We start from the raw sequence: 25,425 nt of genomic DNA, 5'->3' as shown, positions 1-25,425 counted from the left end.
TTCGCGGCCCCGGGCCTGTGCAGGGGAGCCGGCTGGTACAGCCCTGCCTGCCCTCCGCTGCCCCGGACCTGTGCAGGGGAGCCGGCTGGTACAGCCCTGCCTGCCCTCCGCTGCCCCGGACCCGCGCAGGAGGCGCCGCTCCGCCTCAACATGGCGGCCGCTGGCTCCTCCCGCGCCGGCGGCCCGGGCCGCGGCTGCCTTCTGGTGGTCGCAGGCGCTGGCGTGGAGGTGACGGGGTGAAGGGCTGCTGGCCTGGCTCAGGCTTACTTGTGTCTAACGTGTAGGTAGGTTAGTGTGCCTGTACCGGCCACAAATGTTGCTTTCAGAGCAGGATACAGAATTGTTTGAAAAATACTGTCGTTAAGTGAGGCAAAAATGTAAGTTCGTCCTTCTGGGGAGGCAAAGAATGGAAGGCCCTTAAGCACGAGGCTGGTGAGCAATTGTTTCACACGTTCTCCAGGCTGGGGGGACATATGCCCCGCCCAGTGGCACAGGTGGGATTGAGAAGGTCAGTGGCAGTTTTGCCTCTTTTTAGTTTATACTGCCATTTTTTCCCCTCTGCTTAGCCTCATAGGCTGTTACCAGAACCAGCCAAAACCCACTAGAGCTCAGTGTCTCCCGGGTGGCAGTGCTCACCCTGCTAGCCCGGGTGGTGAAGGAGGCCTGGCAGTTCGAGGGCCACTGCTGAGCTCCTGCCCAGCAAGGCTTCCACGCCCCTGGCAGTGTGCAGGGCATGCTGCCCAGGCTCCACCGGCAGCCCTGTAATGACTGCCTGCACAGTACATCAAACACCACCAGACAGGCACTGTGCATGTTCATCTTTGGTATTTCACTACATGATGTAAAAGTACTTCTTTGTTTGGACCGTTTCAGAAAAAAAACTTGCTTTCTTCTGCTATATTTGTTTCATAGAAAAAACCTTCCTTATTTTATCAGATCTTGGGTATGCCTGGTTCAGATCTTGAATACCCTGCCTCACACACCCCAGAGAAAAGACTTAAGTACCTTACACTAGGAAGATGTGATTACTCTGTCTCCTTTGCTGTTTCAGGACAAGACCTTCAGTAACTTTTCTCTCCAACAGCCTCTTTTACTAATTGAGTTGAACAGTTATTTTGTGTTAGGTGATTCTGTTGAATATTCTTACATTGCCTCCTACTGAAATGTGCAGGATGGCATTAAACGCATCAGTGTTTAGGTCAGTCTAAGAATTGACTAACTGGAATAATAGCTGTTATAGGCATCATACACTCTTCTTTTTTTGGCTATCCTGCTTTAAGATACATGCTTTAATTTTCGGTTACTGATTCTACTTTGACTCACAGAGATTAAAATTGTGGTGGATGACGTGGACAGTATTTACATGACTCTTTCTCCTTATGATGCTGTCTGGAATTGATAAAAGCTCGAAAGTAGACTTTAATTTCTGGACACCCTTTGACTGTTTCCTTCACCGAAGGTTCTTAAAGAGATTTGGTTGCTATGAAAGATTATCAGAAATCCTTATGAAAAATAGAGTAAGGAATAAAAGCTTTTACTATAAAATCCCACAGAGTTCTGTGCTAGGATTTGTACTGTTGAGTGTGCTTATTTTAGGTTTTTAATATTTTTGCTTTTTTATGGTAGCTGTTGCTAATTATTTTTTTTTTTTTTTACCCCTCATCATTTGCTTACTGTTTCTCCTTTCTGTAATTTCATGTCTTTTCCCTTCTCAGGAACATCATAGCATCTGTCACTTACTACCAACCTTCACCCAGTTTCCTATGTCCCATTTCACAGAAACATAATTCTGCATTTCAAGTTACTGATTTCGTATGTTCTTTCTCTGCAGATTCAACCTCTCACGCTTGTTTTCTTTATACAGTGTCTACAGGCAACTCCTTTTTATTCTGGGTTTATGCTACATAAGCCAGGGAGCAGCAAAAGCCCACTGCCTTCTAGGGAATATGGAGCAAAGAGGGAGAATGCAGCCAGTGGGGCAGGGGCTTCACCAGCCAGGGCCTCATCCCACAGTATCCAAGCAAGGCGAGCAGGCAGGGCCAGGGCTGTTCAACCCCGAGTTCAGATGATCAGGCAAGTTCATGGTGATGAGGCAAATACAAAGTAAAGCCCGGAAGGTAACCCGCCGGTCAGGGTCAGGCTAAGAGAGAGCAGCCAGAGTTCAGGCACAGTCCCATGATCACCAGGCAGGTGCACAGCAACAAGGCAGTTCTGAGGTCAAGCTGGGAATTCAGTCCACAGGTCACAAGTCCACATCAGTGGAGTCCATGACCAGGCACAGGCATGACTGTGACTCTGCTGAAGGCGTAAGGCTGAGCTTAAATAGAGTGGGCCAGGGCAGCAGGTGTGGATGGACGCAACCAACTGAGGCCATTCAGGTCTGTTTGTGCACTTGGGGCCCTGACAACATACTCTGTTTCAGTGGGGTTGTTTTCCATACATGCAAAAACTACTGCAGAGAACAGCTTTCCACTAGAGGGCTAATACCCCTGTTTCAGGGTTGCTCCTCATTCAAAAGCATCTAGAAAATATTATTTATAAAGGATGGCTATGCTGGAAAGGCATTACAGACTGTCGATAGCACAGGGAGCTTGGCTGGTATCTGTGGGAGAGGCGTTCATCTGAAAGACAAGGCAAGGCTACACAGGTTTGGTAATCTGGGGTTATGTCAGAAGAGATTGGCTGACCCATGCACTCCTGGTTGGTGCATCCACGTCAAACAGCTGACTCCAAATGACTGAGTGCTCACCCAGATAAACTAGTATTAGCACACAGCAAGGATCTTTCTAAGCAAAGCTATGTTTACAGCATACTGAACTCTACAAAAAAACAAAATACAAGTACATACGGAAATCTGTGTAGCTATTTTACATCTTTCAAGTTGCAGCTGCACAGGGGCACAAGGAACACAGCAGCACTGGCAAACTATGCTCAGAGATCTGCTGTGGGGCAGATGAAGGGCAGCTATGTAGAGTCAAGTGGTTTGGTTTTATGTTTTAAGCCTGAAAATTTCTTCATGAGCTGCAGCTTACATGAATGTGTGTCAGCAAATTCTGGTTTTGTGTGAATCAAAGATTATGACCTATATTAACATTCTAGAAATGGGGAAGACTAGCTTGGCACCTCATGCCAGGACTGCAGTTCAGTCTCCTGATGTCTAATGTCCACTGTTACTACATTTTAAAAGTCAAGTTAAAGTACTTCTTGCAACGGGAACTTAATTAAAATGTGTTCACTCTTTTTGATAATGAATCCCTTGCCTTCTTGACAAAGCATCTGGCAGTCTTTCAGTAAGGGTTGTCTACCTTCCTTAACAAAAAAGAATGGCATTTGCTACAGTAAGTTAAGTTGCTAGGCTTATAAATCTGATTCCTAAGGATTTTTTATTTTCAATGGGTCTTACATTATTATATTCAATAATATGAACAATATTTAGTTCAGACATTATTTGGTGGCTTGCTCAAGAAAGCCACATATCCAGACACTTGAGTTTTCCCATACCCTGTGTGGCAGATATGCATGTCTGTTGTAGTTTAAAAATATTCTTGTTGGAAAATACTAATCTACAGGACTGCATCTAAAAGGGATTTTCCGAGCACTTGGAAACAAAGACGTCAGAATGTAAAAATACCGAACAGTGACACTTGGTGGTTAGTTATGTAACTTGCATGTTTCTCACCATTCGAATACATGAGATGAAAAATACCATTTTTTCAGTCATATTTAGTAGCTAATGTAATTTATGGAAGTCTGCACTTCCCAACGATCTTCCAGAAGTTTTAGAAGCATTAAATAAGCCTCATGATGTTCTGTGGCACAGAGGCATATTTGAATTTTTCAAATGTAGAAACTAGAAACTCACCAATTGCCAAAATGTGTTGAGTTAATCATTACACAATCAAACTGATTTGATACATGCTGTATTCTCTGGGCCACGTGTCCCTTCACATCCTGTCATAATCTCTTACATCTTCCTGGCATATACATTCCTACTTCCTTTAGAATCAAGCTATATGTGTATTGGAAGTTACTATATTGTCACGAAAAAGGCATTGGCTATCTGTTTATTCTCAAATGTGTCCAATTTAGAAGTTACTGTTATCAAATAAAGATTATTTAGCATAACTAACACCTAAAAATCATAAAATATTAAGAAAAAAGCCATTAATATGAACTCACATTATTTGACCGGCTAAAAATTACCCATACCTTGCTGGTCTCACGCAGGTTTGTGTTTCCTGATGGCACAAGAGATTGTCCAGGCTTCCAAAACCAGGAGGTCACTAGCAGTCAGCACTCACAGCCTTGAGATTACAGCTGTAGCCCCAGGGCCTGCAGGCTCCTTAGAAAGTTGCCCAAGAGACCTGTGTCAGCTGTAAGAGTCATAGCAATCACTTGCTTACTCCATTCAGGTGTTAAAGCCGGCAGGGAATGACTTCATTATTGCTTTCCAATCTCTCCATGAGTTGCATTTTACAAGACATGTAACTGCCAGGGCAGGCGGAGGTACAGAGAAAAATCATACTCTGAAAAGGAGCTGTTTGGGCACGTGATACCAGCTTACTTCCTTAGGTCTACCTGAGAGGAACAGCTCGAGGAGGTAGAAAGAAAGGCTAAAACCAGAAACAGTAAAAAGAGACAGTCCTGATGGTTGGGGTAGGTGACTGTTTCAGTGTTAGTGCCTATGCTTTTCTATGGGTTTTGTTGGGGGCAGGAGGTATTGCTACTGGTGTTTTAGGCGAGTAGGAAGATACAGGGTATACAGCATATGTCTATATTGCACAGTTGGCCAACATCACTGGCTACTGTGCTGTGTTTGAAGGAGATCCCATTGCTTTTTCTCTAAAGAGGCTTTATGGTACTTTCCAGCTCAATTATGCCCTGAGGGAAGTGGGAGCAATGTCATGATGATGCGTGTACAATTTTTCACTAGGTAACTTAAGTGTCTGTTTTGTTAAATACTCCTGAAATATTTTGTCTGACTGTTACAGGAGATGAAAGTAATTATTATCTATTCATTATCAAAATAGTAGGAATTCTGGATATTTTGTATATTAATTTTGAAAATTAATACTTTTTAAGAGAGTGTATTCATCAAAGGAGTCTTGTATTCAGGCTTTTCTGAAAGGTAGAAATATTTTCACATGGAATAAGCATCTTTCAAGTATTTTCACATTAGATGGAAATACTTTCATCACTTGAGGCCCTTTCTTGGAAGTCATTCAACTATGAGAACACTCGCTTTTAATAAAAGACTGTTTAAGCCAGTGGGATTCCTGGAATTCCTGCGCCATTTATGCTCTTCTTTACACTTTTTTTAGCACATCTTAATGAACATTTTCTTTGATCCCCACAGACTTAATGGTGGTAAGAAACAGTCATCTCATTAAAACTAGGAAGGCTGTTTTACAATGAATTTAGTTTTGACTGGAGTAATTTCTGGGGACCTTGGTTACAGACTCTCGGGTATAGTTACCGTAGCCCATGTGATACTGTCAGTGTGTATATGGAGTACAAATGCATGTACACCTGTTATACAGAATAATAATATCTATTATAGCAGTTTCAGGAAAAAATGGCAAGTACTTTACAAATGTTAGTTAAGGTTTATCGTATGTCAGTGAAGTAAGTATTGATGAACTGAAACAGATGTTAATTTAACAATATTGCTAACATGAGCTATGCAGATCACATTTTATTACAGAGAATACTAAATTGCAATAGGTCTCTATTGTTAATCTCACATGTAAGAAAATAAACAAAACCTGGCAGGATCCCTGTTGACAGTTTTTTATCTCTTATTAGCAAGAGAAGGGGAAAGGAGCTGACTGGACAGGAAGGCTGCTTGGACTTGATCTGACACAATTTTTAAGCAGCTTGCCTTAGTACTCTTCAGAGCCACAGGCTCTGCAGAGATGTGGCTTCTTTTTGAAATTATGCATGTGAATATTTCTGACCAGTCCACTGTTTCTCAGTTTTCCTGGGGAAAGGAAATTGACTTTGCAGAGTCAAAAAGAAAAAGACAAGATAGACTATATGAGGAGTACCTTACCTGGTCACTCCTTAAAGAACTAGAAAAGATGAATGCAAATAATGATGGGTTATCTCTGCTTTAGTATAATGTAATTCTGGGGGGTGGGGGGTGTAGAAAAAAGGTGGAAATAATGCCACAGAGCCTTATTTATAAGTTATATAAGTTATATATAGCTTATAACAGAAGTTGTGATATCTCATTAAATTCCATAAAAAGCTATACTGGAAACAAAGCAGGTCAGAGGTGGAAAACTACCTATGTTTATAAAAAAAGGCTGTGACCAGATCTTTGTAATTGTACTTTTTGGCTTCATAGAGCAGGAGAGTAAATGGTTAACATCTTTAAGGAATGATCTACCTCAGTTACCTCAGGGAAACACCTCAGATTTAGGAACTTTTATGAATGGTGACTCCAGCAGGAGAAAATATTTACACCTCTACGACAACATTTTTCCTCAACGAGACCTCGCTTTGTCACTGTAACTTCTCCTCCTAGCATGCTCTATCGCTGCCTTAGCTGTTTCCCTAACATTTGTCAATCTCATATCTATGTTTCTCTATTTCTGGCTTTTTGTTTACTTTCTCACAGATATCTGCACTTCTATTTTAGTACTCTTATCTTTTTCAGTGAACAAGGTCACAAGCGAAAGTGGGCTTTGGCAATTCCAGTATTAGCTGGCTGACGTTAATTGACTTCATGGAACTGTTCGCACTGTCACGGTAGCAGCTCCTGGCTTTACAAGTTCACATATATTAAATTTCTCAGATACAATTTCAGTTGGTGCCTTAACAAGAAAATGAGTACTAGGATGTGGGCTGTGACAGAGACTTATTTGTCACAAGCAAATGCGCATTCAGACTTTCAAATCTTGTTTCCACAGGTGCACTGAAAAGGCAGGGCAACGTTGTAACTCTTAAGGTCCTGTGTCCCAAGAAGACCGTTTGGTTTGTAGATTCTGATCCTGAGAATGTCCTTGCACTTATTTAATATTGTGCACCAAATACCTCCAGTTTTCACCGCAGTCTGAGATTACTCCATGAGTAGGCTCATGAGCATGTTTAGTTTCAGGATCAGGGAAATCACAAACTTTATTTCCAAAAAGAAGTAATCCCTTTAGCTTGGTTCTGTGCCAGGGTACTGTATGTAGTCTTGGACAGAGAAACTAATTCTGGTAATATCTCTAATCTCCCTAAACACAAAATAATTTTCAAAACTGCATCCCATTGTACCTATCTTATACTATTATCTTGTTTTTCAGAAGCATTATCATCAGCATAGAAGATTCACTGAATAAAACGTTAATAACTTATTATTTTTAAGTGGGAAATTAACAGTCATTAAAGAGTATTCCTTTCCCAACATCTATAAGTTGGTGGGGAAAATTACTAAAATACATGATTTTAAATGGAGTATTTAAGTAGTGTTCTTTAGTTGGAGAAGGAAAGTGATCAAAAATAGAAACACTAGGTGAAAAATGTTGTAGCTATCACTTGCTATAAAATAACACAGTAATGTCTAAACCCCAACCATAGCTACACAGACTAGGATAGCGCTATAGGTATGTAAAGCATGAGATGTATTGTTCTGATACCACAACTTTTCTATATTAAGCTAGTTAGCATGCACCTGACAAAATTTGAGTTCAGATTTTCCATCATTTTTATATGAATGTGATTTTCCTTTTTTTCTTTGAAAATAAGTCTCCGTCTGCCTAAAAATTTTGAACACATTTTCTTTCATATTTTAAGGTTCTCTTGATATAGCATATTCCAAAGAGTGAAAGCCAACTCCTACAGCAGGGGGGTCGAGTCTCTTGTTGACAGATTGCTTTCTCTAAGCAGTGCCAGGGAGGTTGCAGTTATTTTTATTGGCATTTCTAACAAAACTACCTTTTGCACTCGGATCATTTTTTAAAGATAGAAGTTATTATTGCCTGATTTTACTAGTCATTTGCTTATGTTTCCATTTAAAGAGATTTCTGTCTTGCTTTCCTGATGCTCTTCACTGACAGCTGGTCTGGTATGTTTTGCTCTTGCATAGGAACCAGGTTCACAGTGGTTCTGATGGCTTAGCTCCTCGTTTTAGCAGAACACTGTGAAGCCTGCCTACGTATCCAGCAGCCACCACTATTACATCCCAAGACGGAATTAGGTCACAGCTGGGACACACTGGGAGTGCATAATGCAAAACTCCACCTCAGTCGAACCCCCCTTGATTTGTGTCAAATGCCATTACGTAGGCCCTGCTTCAGAACATTGCTAGGAAGTGTTATTTCACATCTTCATACTTCTCAATCCCATCTTTATATTTCTCAGGCCCAATTTTTAGTTAGGCTTTTGTAGAGTAGAATAAGAAACTTGGTTTGTAAAATTGGGAATGAATAATGCAATAATACGAGCGATTGGCATGAACAGACCTGTTGGCTTTGATGGGACTATTCGACTATGCAAAATAACTTGGGCACTAAGTGTTTGCCAGCTCAAACTCCAAAGCCAAAATGACAAGCTTATTATCAGCAAACAGTATCACTTGCAATGTAGTTGTGCTTTAAAGCCTCAACCAAAGATCTAGCACCAAAAAACCCAACCTACAGTTAGACTAAATGGATCTGGGATTGTAACTTTCAGGCATGTGCTGAGACCAAAGAGGCTGGCAAGGCAATAGGAGTAACTGGCCTCGGGCAATCATGGTTTTTCTGATGTAATGTATAGATTATAATTTTATTGTGTCTATGATCTTTCTCAAAATATTCTTGAGCTACGTGAAGGGAACCTGCTATTATTTAACAGTCTTTCTCTGGCAAACGGGTATGGTCAAATTCCATGAGTTAAGCTTAACAGAGTCTCACTTTCCCCATTAAAGACTGGGTGCTGATGGAAATGCAAGAAGACCGCATATTCTCTGCTGCTCTGCATCTAGCTGTGCATGGGGCAGGGGGAAGTGCTTTGAACTGTAATGGTAACTTGAGCAATAATAGGTTTAGAGTGACCTAAAAAATGGAACTCAAATCCAGCTTATTGAAACAATGCAGAATTTAGCATCCAGTTTCCAAGACTAGTGTGTCTGTTAGGTAAGGGCATAACGTCTGCAAAAGAGCCATAGTGCTATGCATACAGCCCCTGGCAAGTAGAAGGAAATCTGGGCTCATTTCATCTTCACAAAACGTTTATAATATTTTTGCTATTATTTAGTTAGAGGGGGGCTTACCTCTGTATTAAAACCATTCAGATCCTTTTTTGAGTTAGTACTAATCAATTGCTCAAATGGCCTAGCTAAAACAGATTTAATGTGTTCAGACCAATTTTCCAGTGTATAAACATTCCTGTCTAAAATAATCACAGGAATAAATTACATCTTTGTTAGCAGCCTTTATGAATTTAACAGAGTTAAATTGAGCAAAGTAGCTGGGAAAAGGTTGGAGAGAAGGAGCTGTGCTCAGATATTTGGGGAGTACATTGGGGCAAAGCACTTTACTAGAACAGCCTGGAGAGGATGCTACTGCTTAGACTGTGTCAGTTCTGTGGATAAAGTAACGGCTCCAGCTTCTGCATCTGTCAGTCTGGCACCTTTAATAAGTAATTAAATGTCACTGTAGAATTGTATACATACTTGGATAAATAATAAATGACAGCTATCACACTAGCATGCGAGCACACATGCATACCCAGGGCAGGAAATCACATACAGCATTTCATTTGTTGCCAATTTATCTGTAACAAAGTGAGGAAGATGCCCTGGGGTCTGGTGACTAACAAGGAGCATTGTTTATGCTACAAATCCCATCCGGTTATTAGTCTTTGAAAAGTGCTTTGTTTAGCTTATCAGTGCTTCAGCAGGAATGCCAGGGGCATTATTTTTGTTCTAAGTGTATTTCTGTTCCAATATTACTGACTCCCGTTCCACCCCTCCATAAGAGGTTATGTGTTACCTGAGGGCTGAAAATTAGGCATGTGCTTCAATACCTTGTTGAATCAGGATCAGGATGGTTAACACTGCACAAAAACTAAGCCCTTAACAGGTTTCCTTATTAATTTTGCTGCATTAAATTGGAGGACATCTTACAGAAGTCAAGCCTTTCTTAAGTCCCATGTATATATGCCCATCAATTAAAATTATTTTAGCATGTTAGACTTTCTGCTTAACTTCCCCACTTTACTTGATAATTGGCAATATTGTATTACACACTCTGGAATTGCATAACTGCAGAATTAGATTATCACAAGTGTCTGGCAAATTTTAAGCCTTTTACAACAGTACTGATAAGCTGCTACTCTATCAGATGATCAAAATACCTGTAGTGTGCCCTTGATCAAGTTAATATTTAAAAATAGCAATGCAATTTTTAAATTAGGTTCAAGTATCTTTTCAATTATGTTGAACATCTTTTGGAGGGAGATTTCTACAATGTTTTAGAAAGGGAGGGCTCCTGGGTTTATTTCCCAGGAGTCCTCTGCTTTGTTAGCAGATTTGCTTTACTTGAGGGGAAAAAACCCAAACCACCACATTTCTTTCATAACCATAATTTAGAAAACCTGACAGATCCTTGCCATTGAGCAACTAAGTTGACAAAGACACGTAGCTGGCCTTAATGAATGATTTTACACCACCACTATCAGCTGGTGTAACTCATTCAGGTCCTCTCAGACATCTCTGGAAGGAGGAATGGTAAGCCCAACTTTGTGTAGTTCTTCTGAACCATGGTAGGAAGTGTTCATTAGAATAATATCAATAAATAACCAAAGTATTTATTTATACTTTTAATCATGAGATTACTTTTGGAAAATCTACATGAACTGATTCTTCCTTTTAAAATATGTCATGTTTTTAATTGCCTTGTGATTAGGATAAATATGTATTGTCAAAGAATGAGCTGTCCAGCGTATCCTCCCTGATCATCTTAATTGTCCTTGTAATTGAGGCACAGAGCAGTTGCTCACCTATCAAAGGAATCTGACCAAGAGGTCACACAGTATTATGCCTTCCTAACAAGTCTGAACCTCAAAGCAAGGTCTCTTTTTCTTCTAAATAATGGCACATGTTCATGGAAACATAAATAAATATTTGTTAGCACTTGAATCTGCTAAGTGCTTTTTAAACTTTAATTCTTTCTGTTAAGCATGTTGATGAGAATGAACTCATCACTCATGCTTTAAAATTAAATTTCCTTGTGGTAGAACTGAAAGATGTTGTGAGCTGAGGTGTATCAGAGAGATAAAGGTTTATACCAAGGAGCTTCTGGCTTCATAATCAATGTGATCACACCTTTCATTTTGCATGCAAGTATTAAACATTTATCAAATCTAGTGGCTGTATTTCAGTACAATAGACTTGATTTTGCAGAGTTGTACTATAATTATTTTCTGAAATGCTCAGCTTTCATTTTAAGCCAAAAGATGTGTCCAGATTTGAAAAGATCTCCTTATTTTTCAAAAATCTGACTGTTATATAGGGAGCTTCTGGCCTTGAACAGTTTCAAAGCCTGGCCCCTAATGAGATACCTACATGGAGAATTCTTTTGCAAATCTGACCCCAAAAACAAGTAACAGCTGTGGTGCTCACTGAGAAAGGAATATAAACATAAGGGCCTGATTTTAGAAAAACTTTAAACTGTATTTAAAAATAAACAAATAAACTTCCCATAGTCTTTGCCACCCAGCAAATTTAAAATTTGACATAAAATACATCGTCATCCATTGCAATCCCTATAATCTTAATCAAAGTCTTCAAAAGTCATCTGTCATATATGAGCATGTATGTCACAGTACATTCAGCTTTCTTCTTGCTAGTTCGTGAACCTGGAGGCGTTCATTTTCCTTCTGTACTTTTTACATAGGGAGTCACTTTATGTCCATTATTGAATTTAGGCGCATGGTCTGGTGAAAATTGCTGCTGGTGTGCATTGGTGTGGTGGTGAGGGTTTTCTCAGTGGACACGGTGATCGAACCAATTTGGTCAGTGAGAGCACTATGCCAGCATCCCCTATGTGGGTGATGGCTTTCACCACTGAGAATTAATTAAAAGGTGACCAGTGCCACCTCTTGAAAATTCGGAGCCCTGCCCAGTTCTTTCAAAGAATACTCTGGTGCATTTGAGAGGATGCTGGGTCCCCAGCTTTACAACGTAAGAGTTGAGACATGCCCTGTGTTTAATATTACTGTTGGCTAGTGGCAGGCATCTCCAGTACTTGGCCTGGGTGATTTAGGTATAATCCTTACCTTTCTCAGTCTCTGTCTGTGCTGGATAAGGTGCTCAGGAGTCTAACTCTGGAGTAGGGAATTCATGATGGGGAAGATACCCACAAGATAGGTATTGTGGTACTTAAAATTTGAGGTGGCAGAGTTTAAGGCTTTCTCTGGATCTTTGGAGCCTAAGTCTGGTTTTGACAATAATTTGCTTCTGAACTTTGGAATTTGGTTTTGGTTGTGTGTTGTTTTGTTGTTGGGGTTTTTTTGTTTGTTTTGTTCCACCAAGTGAAGTAAATTGCCTTCTACTGGACTATACATTTTACCATCCCATTCTGGCTGTAGCATGATTCCCATGAACATGGCTTAGAAACACCAATATTTTATGGTTTTTAAAAATGACTCTTAGACAAAAGCTGACATTAGCTGTTCAAAATTAAGAAAATTGTATGGAAAATCTTGACTTGGGGTATCTTCATATAACATAATGGGAGTTGTGGGGCTTTAAAGTATGAGGAATTCTTCAGTTTCCCTCCATCTCAGATTTGGGAACAGACTCATTTCAAACTTCACCAGTGTGAGCAGTATGAATCCTGAAGGAACTTTCCAACTTGATCTTCTGTGCCAGCTTTGTGGCACTCTCTAATCTGACTGCAGCTAATCAAGGTACTAGAACATGATGCTTCTGCTGAGAAATGATGCAAGTTTATCTCACTCCTCCCACAGCAGAGATGTTTCTGGCAGAGGAGCCTAATTTCAGTATGCTACTTAGAAAACTACTTCCATAGCCCCCGTTTTATTCATCAGAAGTACTGCACAGTATCAGTACGGCAGTGTCCAGGCCTGGGATTTTCAAAAGGGAGATAGGAACCAAGATTCAAACACAAGGCTATGAAATAGTAGCTTTTATGGGCACTCTCAGAGTTTCCCACCTAAAATATTAACTGGAATGACAATTTTAATTGTGCTGTTTGTAACTACATGTAGAACTACTGCATGAGAGGAAGCTCCCTAAAAATCTGTCATTTTATGCAATTATAATTGCATAATTATATATTATATATAAATATTTATTTTAAGACACAAAATGCTAACTGCCATAATCACTGTTTCAATTGCTAATTCAATCTGCTAGTTCAAATGTTCAAAGGCTGGCTCAAGATTTTGAAACGGGTAAATTAATTCTGGCAGACTCATAGCTATGTCAGATATCATCTGTCTTCTGTTTCTATCAGGTCCAGCTGGGTGGTCCCCTTATAACCAGGATAAAGTCAACTTGGACACCATTTTGAGTTCTTGGACCCAATAAATGAGAAATTTGATTATGTGCATATAATCTTTTAAAAATAAATGAAAGATGTGGCATGTTTTTCCTAGCCTGTCTACTCAGGACAAGGCTAGGTCACTGATGTCTTTGCCGAAGGTGACCCCAAGTCTCTTTTTTTCCCCCAAAAAATGCTCTGTTAAGAATGGCTATACCAGTTCAAAACCAGGGCAATCTGCCCTCTCTGCAGCAATGGATGCCTAAAGAAGAATAAAGAAACATTAATGATGCTTCCCCAGAATACTCTTTCATCATCTAGCGATTTATGGTTCAGGAACTTCCTCAGTCAGGTGCTACCGTTGCTTTTAATAGTACTTGATGCATAGCACCTGTTGAACTCAAATTTCCAGTATCCCTAAGAATGTCCACTGCTTAACTGCATATGTAAAGAACTGCCCGTTTATTTTTTTTCCTCTGAATCTGCCACCTGTTAGTCATACTGCAAGAGCTGGTTGAGTTTCCCACCTTGGGTCACTGAAAGAAAAAGAAAATAAAAAGCCCTGTTTTGTGGTACTGGGTTTGAATGATTTTTCTTCATTGTATACATGCACATATCCTTCACCTAGTGTTGTTAGTGCAGGGTCATTGTCTGGGTCTTTTCTCAAATTCGTAGTCCTAACTCGAACTGAAGTGCTGTGAGAGCAGAGCTTGAGCATTTTCAAGGTCTCAACAGGGACCTGCACTCACCTGATGAGTTTCCAGCCCCTTTACCTCGTAGCTTACCTCAGCAGCCAGGACTGGTATCATATGGCAACGCATCAACATTCAATTTTCCTATTTTCTAAACAGCACAAACACTGTTTCTGTGCACTTGCTCATGTAACTCAGCAGAAGGTGAGTCATCTGGAAAAAAACTATAATCATTTGTCCCCTAGGAGTCATATAGTAAGTTAATTACTGTACAACACATTCTGATACAAAATACAGGGGCAGTTTAAACCTCTTGAGGTTGCAAAGGGCAAGAGAGCTTTTCAGAATTTCCATTGATTATGGTCTGGGAATGCTGGGTTTCCTGTGACTTGGTATCTATTGCATAATCAGGAACACATTTGGCTCCCTTTGTTGTATGAGACAAGCTAAAGATATGTGTGTATTATTACTCTGCACAAATAAAGAGTAGAAACCTAATCAGCTTATGTCATGTATGCAGTGTTTATAAACACAACTGCTCTAGGGCAGTTCCTCAGCTGATGAAAACTTACTGCATCTTGTATCAGTTGAAATAATGCTCTTCTGAATCAGCAAATACCCCACCACTACTGCATGGGAAGTAAAAATTTAGGAATGTGATGTGCCATATGAATTTTTAGGATTGTGTTAAAACCTGCTTATTTGGAGTTCACGTGTCAGTGTACTGGACTGGAATCAGATCGTTGCTCTGTTTAAGTTATTCGTATCCACTCATCCCAGCTTTGTTGGGCTATTGTGTGGTTGTTATCTCAGCAGGAGATAATCTTATCAGTGCATAGAGAGGAAAATCTGAAAACAGCGTAAATGCCTTCAGCATCTGAAATATTTCTGTTGAGAATCAGAAACAAATACCTTTACAACTTCACAAAAAGTAAAGGAGAAAGACTTTTCTCAGTAGTTATGGCGTGTTGTTTTAAAACCTCCAGTTCTTCTAATTTACAGATCCTCATTATAGGAAGGAAGGACTGGTATTAAAGGTGCTGATTTAAAATTACTGATTTGGTGAACTCGTAATTGTAGACATGCCTCTGGCAAGAGACCCAGTTTCCTGAACACTCATTTGGCAGAGCTGGATGATGGCATCTCTCTTAGAAATACTACATTAGAAAAAATAATTACTTTAAAATATCTTTGTCTATTGTCAAATGAGCTTGAGTCTTCAAATTAATTCTGAATCTTCCAGTATTTGACATGCAAAATACAGAATCTATTCCATTTTCTCGTTATAAAAACTTCCATAAATACATCAAATCTTTGGAAGTGTATTCATTGATCTGTCATCAGGTGCCAGGTACCAATCAGGTGTTGGAAAATAGATAGGTGCCAGTCAGGTATATGAAAAACAAATTAAGAAAAAATCCAAATCGGGCAACAAGGGACAGCAGGCATACAGTGATACTGTAATCTCAAAGTACGCCATTGTCTCATCTGAATGCCTGACTTCAGTAATGCAAAAATAATACCCATTCCCTATAATGCTGGACCTCTGTGATCGTTAAGAAACATGTGAAGTTCATAATTTTTTGATCAAAATACAAATTAAAGCTGTAATTTACACCGCCTCCTGTTAAACCTCACTAAGCCTGCATAGGCAGTGGAGGACAGTCAATAACCTTCAAGATGCTGCCTTAAAATAAAGGAACTTCCTTGGAAGCTCCCTCCCAATTTCAGAAGTGCCCCTCTGGTTCTGGGACTGATAGAAACGTTGAAATAACTTTACCTTGAGAAAGAAAGGACACTAACCACACCATTATTACATTTTCTTCAAAGACTAATCTCATCGTAGTTACGGCAGTCAAACATATGGTCAGACGTAAGTTTCTCCACAGTGTGCTAAAACTAAGAAGGCAGGTCCATCATCCATTACAGACCAGCTAATGCATCATAATAAAGGTAGCAAAACCTTTCCATGTGGTAAGGAATCAATAACAAGTAAGAACAGCTATTTTGTCTCCAATTGTATCAAGCCATCCTGGAATAGATGAATATATTGGCAAACAGGCTTTTACTGCTTACAGGCAATGATTTAGGAGCAAAGACTGGAAGACTAACGTACATCCTTCAGCCTTTCCCCTCCAGAAATATGATAATACACTTTGGAATTTAAAATGCCTCTTTATCATTTCAGAGGCTTACAGAATTCTTAGCTTCCCACTCTAAAAACAAAGCTCAATATTATTTTTAATTATAGACTTCACTAAGCAAAGGGAAGGATTGATTGGAAGCAATTTATTTACTTAAATAAAGGAATCTCTTTGCTATGTAGCCTATGGCATACACTAAGAGTACCATTCTGCCACCCAAGGAAGGCAGAGAACACACTGGACTTGATTTTAGTACATTTAAGTGCTAGGCATAGCTACAAAGGAGGAAGAAATACGGTAATGATTAGTTCTGTGTGACAGCTATACTTAGTTTCTGTGACTCTCTGCTAATAATAGTAAATTATTATTAATGAACTGAATATGTCAATCAAAATACTAATTTACTGAAGACTCTGTACTACTACTCTTCCAGGTCACTCCAAATTTGGCAACATAGTAATCACAGTGACTTGAGCTGCCCCATCTGCCTCCAGACAGCTACTCTCCCAGTAGAAACCAACTGTGGACATCTATTCTGTGGTAAGTTCTCTGGACTGGCAGTGCAGTGTTCAGACAGGGTACTACATAAAGCACTCCTCAAACAGAAATCTGAAGTCCTGTGTAAGAACCAGGACCAAGCCCCTCTCCCTGGAATTAACGTAAGTGCTCTCACTAGAAGCAGGAGAAGTCCCATCTTTATATCAATAACTGTATTTTTATTTGCTCATTGCTTTCACATCTACAATGTGCCACTTTTGAAATACCAAAGAAGTCTTAAGATGACAAGAAGTAACAGATCATCTCACAGGATACTGTTAAATTACAACACAAACTCATGGAATGGGTAAAACGCACCAGAAAACCACACAATGTATATTCAACTGTGAAAAAAAAACCTATTACAAAAATCAGCAGTCAAACAATCATACAGTTTGTAACTGTGAAAGCTCAAGACATAAAAACCAGGAAGTCTTACCTTCAAGTGTGAACTCACTTCTGAGAAGACAGCTTGTCTTTTTAATCAGCAGCAATAAAAAAAATCCAGCTATCCCATAAAATTAACTCTGCTTGTATTTATATTGGTGAAAACTGGGAGTAAGACACACTGGACTTAGGTCTGATTTGGTTCAACAGACTTGTTTCCCATCTAAAACATTTGTCTAAAGTAAAACAGAAGTGATCTAGAGCATGAAGGCATAATTACATTGGTTTGTAGTCCTATAAAAGCTTTATAAACAACTAAAATAATATATACTGAAAGTCACATATTAATTGAAAAAGTGAGTTTCTAGTTGTGTATAAACGTTCTTATAATCTGTTTATTGTTTTTCAAGTAAACCCATGTGGTCATACAGGAGAAAAATATGCAAAGACATCTCATCATGATGTATGCTCCAGTCCAGCATCTGTCTTAACAGGAAATGGACAGACCCAGATTTAGAGGGTCCTTCTGTTGAGGCTACCCATGGTGTGCTCTCCTGTCCCCCTCCTGTGCATTTATAGTCACTGGATAATCTAAGTAAAACCATAATTCTCTAGATAAATGTGTCTGCTAAATGCCTTCTTTGAGGCTGCTAAGCCATATGGTGAGGATTACAAAATTTAAATGATTTTTCACAGGGAATACAAGGATGAAGCATAGAGTAGTGGAGGGAGTTACGTTCATAATTGCATTTATAAAGAGGATTTCAGTATTTCTAAGGCCCACATTCTGCACTAGAGCCAGTGTGAGTTTTGCATCTGCTCTGAAAGGTGGCAGGATAAGGCCACCAGCATACTTGGACTGAATGTTACTTCTCTCAGACCTCTGAGATACATCGTCCAGTGACTTTACAGGTGAAGTTTACAACCTCACTCCTTCAGCTGCTTATCAGGTTCCTTGCTGAACGCTGTCATCCCCACAGCATGGCTGGCAGAAGAGCACTGGAGTTCATATTCTGATGAGGCTGAAACTGCCCATGAAGGTTCTTCAGGGCGACTGTGCAGCACAAGACCAGTAGCCTCTGGCAGAGGGGCAGGCAGGCAGCTGGAGGCAGTACTGTCTGATACTGCCACCGCAAGTCACATCAGAAGACACTGGTCAGAACCACAAAGCTCCATTCTACTGCGCTGGCATTTTACAGAGACCTTAAAGCAAGTGCAAGTTACATTTACAAGCCATTGATGCTTCTTCCACCGTGTAAGAGCGTTATAAAAAGACCTAAGCACAAGGGAGAACAAGGGGCTGTGTTGTTAATGCTGGTGCAATAAAAGCACAGTTTTATCTTTAGGAAGTGTCATTTTTCTCTACGCTGAAATGACTGCTCACGCAGCACAACTCCTTATCACCACTGCCGCTGTCTCTGTGCTCTGAAACCACAACCAATCAGTGGATCACCAACAGCAAGGGACACTTTGTAGGGCTCATCTACCTCATGAGCGACACCATTTAATACTTCAGGTTGTTTCATGTTTTCATAATAGTGTTTTATAACATACAGGAAAAGGATGCTTTGAATATAACTCACTCCAGGACAAATGGTAAGTGTATGGCCTCAAAACGTGTTTCAAATAATGTTGTGATAGTTAATAATTTCAAGTACAAAGATAGACATAACAACAAAGATCATCAACTTTCCTCTTTTGCTAGCCTGGTTAATTTTCCCTTTTCCATCTGTGAATATGACATAATGATATTTTACTTTATTTTGAGATCTGCAGAGGAGAAGAACCATACACAAACTTGATATATTTTATTATCATTAGCTGTATAAATTTAGCTGGGCTTTAGTTTCCTCAAGTACATCACCATTCACACTCTGAAGCATTGATTCCAGTGCAATGCATTATATATGTTATGACTATGTTTATATAGTAGAAATGGCCTCTGTAACATGTCTGTTTTTCATGCCTTAAACCAATAAAACTTTACATTGGGCTTATCAAAACCATTCTGTGTAGATTTAAGTCTGTTGTGACTGAAATCGGTAATAAAACTTCTCTTGATGCCCTGTGGAGCAGAGCTAAGGCAATGCTGAGCTCTCTTAATAAATTCCGCTCTGGTAAAAGTTTTATTTAAAAAATGTGGTCAACCCAGAGCTTTTAAAGAAGATTAATGTGGACTTATAAAAAATGTCTGATTTTATTATTAGTAGTAATTCATACAGTTTGTCCTGAAGTTTTCCTTTTCAGCTTCAGTTTGAACCATATGTTCAGGAAGTTCAACTGAAAAGCGATCCTTGAGCAATATTATTTCTTTCTAATTAACAATAACCACAGAGGTATTTTAGAGAAACCTACAGACTCCCTCAGAAGGTTGTGTAGCAGGCCAGATTAAAACAGGATTTTGTCTATATTATGAAAAATTCACTGAAGCCCAAATAGGTCAACTTCAGAGGAGTCCTTCCTTTCCTGTTCTACTAAACAAAGGATTCTGCATGCAGCAAATTTTAATTTCCATGTGTTTTTTTTTCTAAAAGCCCTTGAAGAACTATGGGATCCATCAGTGCTCCGTTGTCATCGCTGAGACTGAGCACAGGCACAGCAATGCAGCCATGTGGATCACGATACGGGATCTGGACCCACTGGGTCAAAGCGGTTCTTCGAGTCAGGTGTGATGTTTGTCAAACATGGAAGTTCAAGCAAAAGCTGGAAGCTGGCTGCCAGACTGAGTATATACATACCGCATGGGGATTTAAATATAAACACGGCCATGTGCCCAGCCAACTGGTCTGGATATGGAAACATAATAGAAGAGTCATAAAGCAAAACCCTGCACACAAATGAAAACAAAAGGAAGAAGCACAAGCCAGACAGAGCAAGGCTCATAAAAAATATCTTTTGGCCAAATTTAACATCCCTAGTCTGAGTATGTAAGATGTAACAGATAGCATCATGAACATTTTTATACTTGATTTCAAACACGGTTTCTCTAATAATCCCCTTTTCAGTGACAGGGTGGGTGCAGAAAACCCTGCACTAAAAAGCACGTGAAGATTCCTTGTTATACTACTGCTTACAAGAAACTACTTGCTGATTACTTTTAAGAACAAAGAGCATTTTCCAAGGCAATAAAACAATTCCAACAAAATGGCAGTGCAGCGTTCTGCTTGTTTTCACTGGGGTTCTTGTCAAATTTGATCAGTTTAAATGTTGATTCATTTTTTTCCCCTGACCTGTCACACTGCACACTGCACCCGGGAGCTGAAAGTCAAGCTGTGCTGCTTCTGATTAGATGCTATTTGTGCTTTGCTGGTTTTGCTGTTAGTGCCAGCACTGACATTCATGTATGTCAACCACCACTGTCAGCTATACGTGCCCTCTAATCTTACTGTCCTCAGACTCTGCCCTCTTTCACACCTGAGACCTCGGGACGTTGTATTTAGAAGTTAGCAGTTGTCTGGGTAAGGAGAATTGAACAGAATGCAGCAAGTCACTCCTCCAGAACTGTGCATTTCCAGAAGGGTAACAGAGTTGAAATACAGTTTGATACCTGTACGATACTTCATCACCAAAATACATGTTGTGCCACCGGGAGTCTGCATGCCCAGGCTGTCCCTTGGCTGTGCACGTTGGTTTATCTGCCATAACTGGCGCTCATAACCCCTGAAAGCCATACCAGCTCTGGAGGAACTCCACATTTATGTGCTGCCTTTGTCCACAGCAGCCAGCACTGCGCTCTGAAGCGTGCCTGTATTCCCGAGTGCTTCAACAACAATCCAGGGAGCTTCAAGCATAAGATGCTACCCACAGGAAAAGAAACTGACTCAAAGTCTCTCTTAGGAAGCCCATGTATGGCTGTATATACCAGCACAGAAGAGCTAAGGCTCTGGTTTTGCACAGTCACTTTGCAGAGTAAAACTATGTATTAAAATGAAAGAATTACATTTACTTTCAGAGTCAGTTGTAGAAAGAGGGTTTATTAATTCTGACAACTTCCTTGTAAACATTAAATATGCTCAAATATATTTCATGCATCTTAATTTCCTTTTTGTTTGTGGGTTTTTTTGTTTTGTTTTTTTGTTTGTTTGGTTTTTATTTTTTTGTTGTTGTGGGGTTTTTGGGGTTTTTTTGGTAGGCTCCTGTCTGATCACATACTGGAAACACAGTCCCTGGTTAGCAGCAATAACCTGCCCTCTCTGCAGACAAAAGGTGAGACTTAACCTCCATCTCCACATACCATTATGATACATATAAAAATGACAAGCTTGCGCTCTTAATAGCAACTTTGTTTATCCTCTAATTTTCTGTAGCGTTTCAAAACCCACTTAGACTTGAATGACCCTGCAGCCATTCGCATTTATCATTTGACACGTCATGTCAGGCAACTCCGTGAAATATTAAACAGGCCTCCAGCATTTTACTTTTGCATAGTTCTCTGGGATAACACTCCATAAAAAGCAATATGGAAATTCCTAATCTCACCTGACCCCAGTCAGAGGCTGCCTGTTGTACTGGAAGGTTGGACGCGGGGTATAAAAGGAAAATGTTCTTGCTATTGTGGAACTGCCGGAGCTGGACAAAGGTCCAGTTGCAAGAGAGAAACTACAGAGAGGCACATACTACAGAACGCTGTCCTTTATACTGGAGATTAAAATACTCTGTGCTAATGCCAATCTTATCTTGTGAAGGTGGTTCTTCTGGATAACATCTCTTGTGAAAGCAACAAGATAAGCCAAGCAAACAAATTGTACATGACATTAGAGATTACAACAAGTGTTTCTCAGGGCAGCCTCGACCCGTGAGTATTTATACCTCCACATTTACCCCGTTAGTAGCGCAGAGGATTGAAAGAGACCCAGCAATGAAAACTAGTTTGTATCATTATGTGAATTACCTTTTACACACTTACTGGCAATACTGTAGTGGAAGGGTTACGATCCACTGCTGGGTCCAGCACTTTCTGGTAAAGGTGCTTCTTGGAGTTCCTTAGCTCGGAGCAGTTCTTCTGCAGTCATCCTGGCAGGGAGTAGAAAGCAGTGTGGGATGCAATACAGGAGGCAAAGCAGAACTAGAGATGGTCAGGCTGGAACTTTCAAGTATGAACTTGGATTTGAACTCCAGGATTTTAACTCGCCTCTGAAATTTCAAATGTGATTCCAGCTTAGAAGCAGCTGTTTTTTACCCCAGGTATTGCCAAATTTGAACAGTCCATGCTGGCTCTGCACTTTCTTGAAGTGGGAATCCCAGCTGGTACAGAAACATGACAGGCAGTGGAAATGATGTGAAAGATGAGGGCTGAAGGCACAAGTGAAGCCCAATCTTGACAGGACGTAGAACATCACCAAAGCAAATCTTCCTCTCCTGTCACAACCTAGTAGGGGTCCTGAAAGGACTGCGGGGTCCGTTTCGATCTATGGACTAGACTAAGCACTGTGGAGGGCAATATTATTTTTCAACCCAACAACCTAGCATTAATGAAGAGGAATAATCACACAGGCCTATGGCTCCTGTCCACAGCCAGGCAAGACTTGAGGCCTCATTTTCAAGCATTCATATCCTACACTTGATGCCAGGTTTTAACGACAGGCATATACTCAGTGCAGCCATTAAGGCTCAGTTTTCAAAAGGATCCAATATCAAGCATAAATACTTTATTTTCAAAGTGCTAGGGCTGCAGGGATTCCTTTTAGAAGTGTGCCGCCAGATACTGCAAAATAATTGAACAGCATAGGTGGATTTGGACAGCACAGAAAGGTTCTGCGTTCAAGAAACTGGAGTCTAGAAGTGCTTAAGAGACACCTTGAACCAAAAGAACTGCATGCATCAGAACGCAAAATTATGTCAGTCATCTGAATATTTAGTTCGCAGGTTACCTTTATGACATACAGTTACTCCTGACTCTTGCCTTGTGAGGAATCTTCATTTGGGGTGGTCTCATATGGATTTTTTTTCCTAAGAGTTGCCATTTGCTCCTTTGGAACTATCATATGCTTGTCTTCTCCGTTTGACATGAAGCCTGGGCCTCTCTGTAGGACACTTAGAACAGCTGATGACATGGTGGTTGTTTCCTTTCTTTTAATTTGCCTGATAAACATTTGTCAGCAAATTGCACCTAATGGGGTAAATACGGCAAGGCCTGCAGCTCAGAGCATGCGGCCAAGGGCCTGACTGCCTCAGACTTGGGAGTCCTTGGTCAAAATTAATCAAGCAATGACAGGCTTCTCTCTGCAGGCAGCGTATGATGGATTTGTCGTTCTGTGGCTGACAAAGGCTGAAGCAGGACGCGGTAATACTTGCCGTGGCCAAGTGATTCGATGTGCAAGCACTTAGGCGGCTAGTTTTACCCTGTACACTTGCTAGACTCTTTCATGCTGCATTTTTCTGTAACTTATCTTCATACAAAGTGCGTGAATTGAAAATGCCTAAAGCTATGAACAGAGCTTAAAATTACAATGCCAATCAACTTGCAGCTGAAGGGTTTTACAGCTCTTGAGCTTTAACATTTTACATCTTGGCTCAATCTGAGCAAAATTTTAATTTGAGAACTTAGCATACTGTACAATTTGCTAAGTTTGCTAAGTCTTGTATAACACAAGGAATGTTAGATAGTATCACTACAAAATCTTGTATCAGTGCTTCATGTTATCACAGCTGATTACACATCCACTGGAATACCGATTTTTTTACAGTTCTGCAATGAGTACAATCCTGATTTTGAAACAGATAATACGATACTGGTAGTTACACTGGCTTGGAAGTAAAAAGCAACTATAATGTAGAAGTATTGCAAGGGGGAAAAAAGCATTAAAAAATCATGCAAGAAATGTGAACAAATCTCTGGGTAACTTTCGTATAAGCCTCTGCCAGGTACACAGCTTCCTTGAACTCTGTGCATCTAAGCTTTGTAACAGTCAGCATGACTCTCTGCTTCCTTCCTAGACTTCTTCATACACTCCTTGTGATTTCCTTGTAAGTCTTGGTACCAGTTCAGCCAGAGAGATCAAGGCCAATTTTATGATGATGATATAAATAGCAGGAAGTTTACAGAAAGTTTGCCCAAGTTGGGGGGTGCGTGTGTGCATGTCTGTTTGTGTTGAGCTGCGAAGAGTTAAAAACGCTGGTACGGTACCAGACAACCCCACACATCAGTCCCTATATAATCTGTACATTTGCCAAGTACTTGGAGTCAGTGAACTTCATTTTTACATATGAATTGTACATTAAGCTTTATGAATATTTATTGCTCACAATACACTGGTCTCCAACTGTTCTTTCCTTCTACATATTTTCAGCCAACATATTTTATTATGCCCTTGAATTCTAAGATATGACATACCATTATGTCGCAGTCATTTTCTTGCTTGTTACACTCTTTTTGTTATGATGTTTCTTCATTTTTTTTTCCCAGCAACTTTCATTGTCTTTAATTATGTCCCTGAACTTGTGAAGCTGTTTCTTTTAACAATGCATACTTTGGAAACTGCAACAATTGCTTTTCCATGAACTACAAGGCAGGAAGTGCATTGTTTCTTTAAAAAAAATTACCAGATGTTTTTGAGTGCTGACTGCTAACATAAAAAAGCACAGAAACTATTATTTTCCAAGTTCTCTAAGTGTAATTTTGTTATTGTGTAACTTCTGTTTGCATTTAACTGGGAATTACTGCCAATACTAAAAAAATGGAATTTCTACCAAGCTAAGTGTATAAAGATGGAGTCCATCTATGTGAATACAGACTCCTTGGAAAGAAACTGTAGGTTGTTTCTCTTGCATAATACACTCACCAGGAGAGTGGCAGTTAGCAGTTTGAAGAAAAGAAGGATCCTCGTGAGTGACCTACAACAGAGTTGTAGCTGATCTGAATTACACTCTTCTGTTCTCTCACCCCTTGCTTCTTAATCCGCTCCTTCAGCTGGGGACCCTAGTTTTGCTTTTTAAACAGAATTGTACCTTTTATTAAGAAGTAACCTGCAGGTGGCAGAGAAAGAAACAGCTTCTGAGAGAATTTCACTGGCAGTGCTTGGATCTTGCAGGATCAAAACGAATTGTACTGTCAGAGGTGAATCATTTTTGCTGTATACAACCAGCATGTCCACACTCTCCTTGCGCACCCAGTTACGCCACAACCTCTTGTCATGAACCTGGCAGTACCTTGTAGGACCGGCTATCCTGGGCAACCTTCAGAATCAC

The 25,425-nt window shown here is 40.0% G+C and overlaps 1 pseudogene; it reads left to right on the top strand.

Moving 5' to 3' along the window:
- The first annotated feature begins 1,225 nt into the window (after positions 1 to 1,225).
- On the top strand, positions 1,226 to 25,425 carry LOC106112743 (E3 ubiquitin-protein ligase RNF170-like; annotated as a pseudogene).

The sequence above is a fragment of the Falco peregrinus genome, chromosome 10 (genome assembly GCF_023634155.1).
Source record: "Falco peregrinus isolate bFalPer1 chromosome 10, bFalPer1.pri, whole genome shotgun sequence".
NCBI classification, from domain to species: Eukaryota; Metazoa; Chordata; class Aves; order Falconiformes; family Falconidae; genus Falco; species Falco peregrinus.
This window is presented reverse-complemented; position numbering and strand designations above follow the sequence as displayed.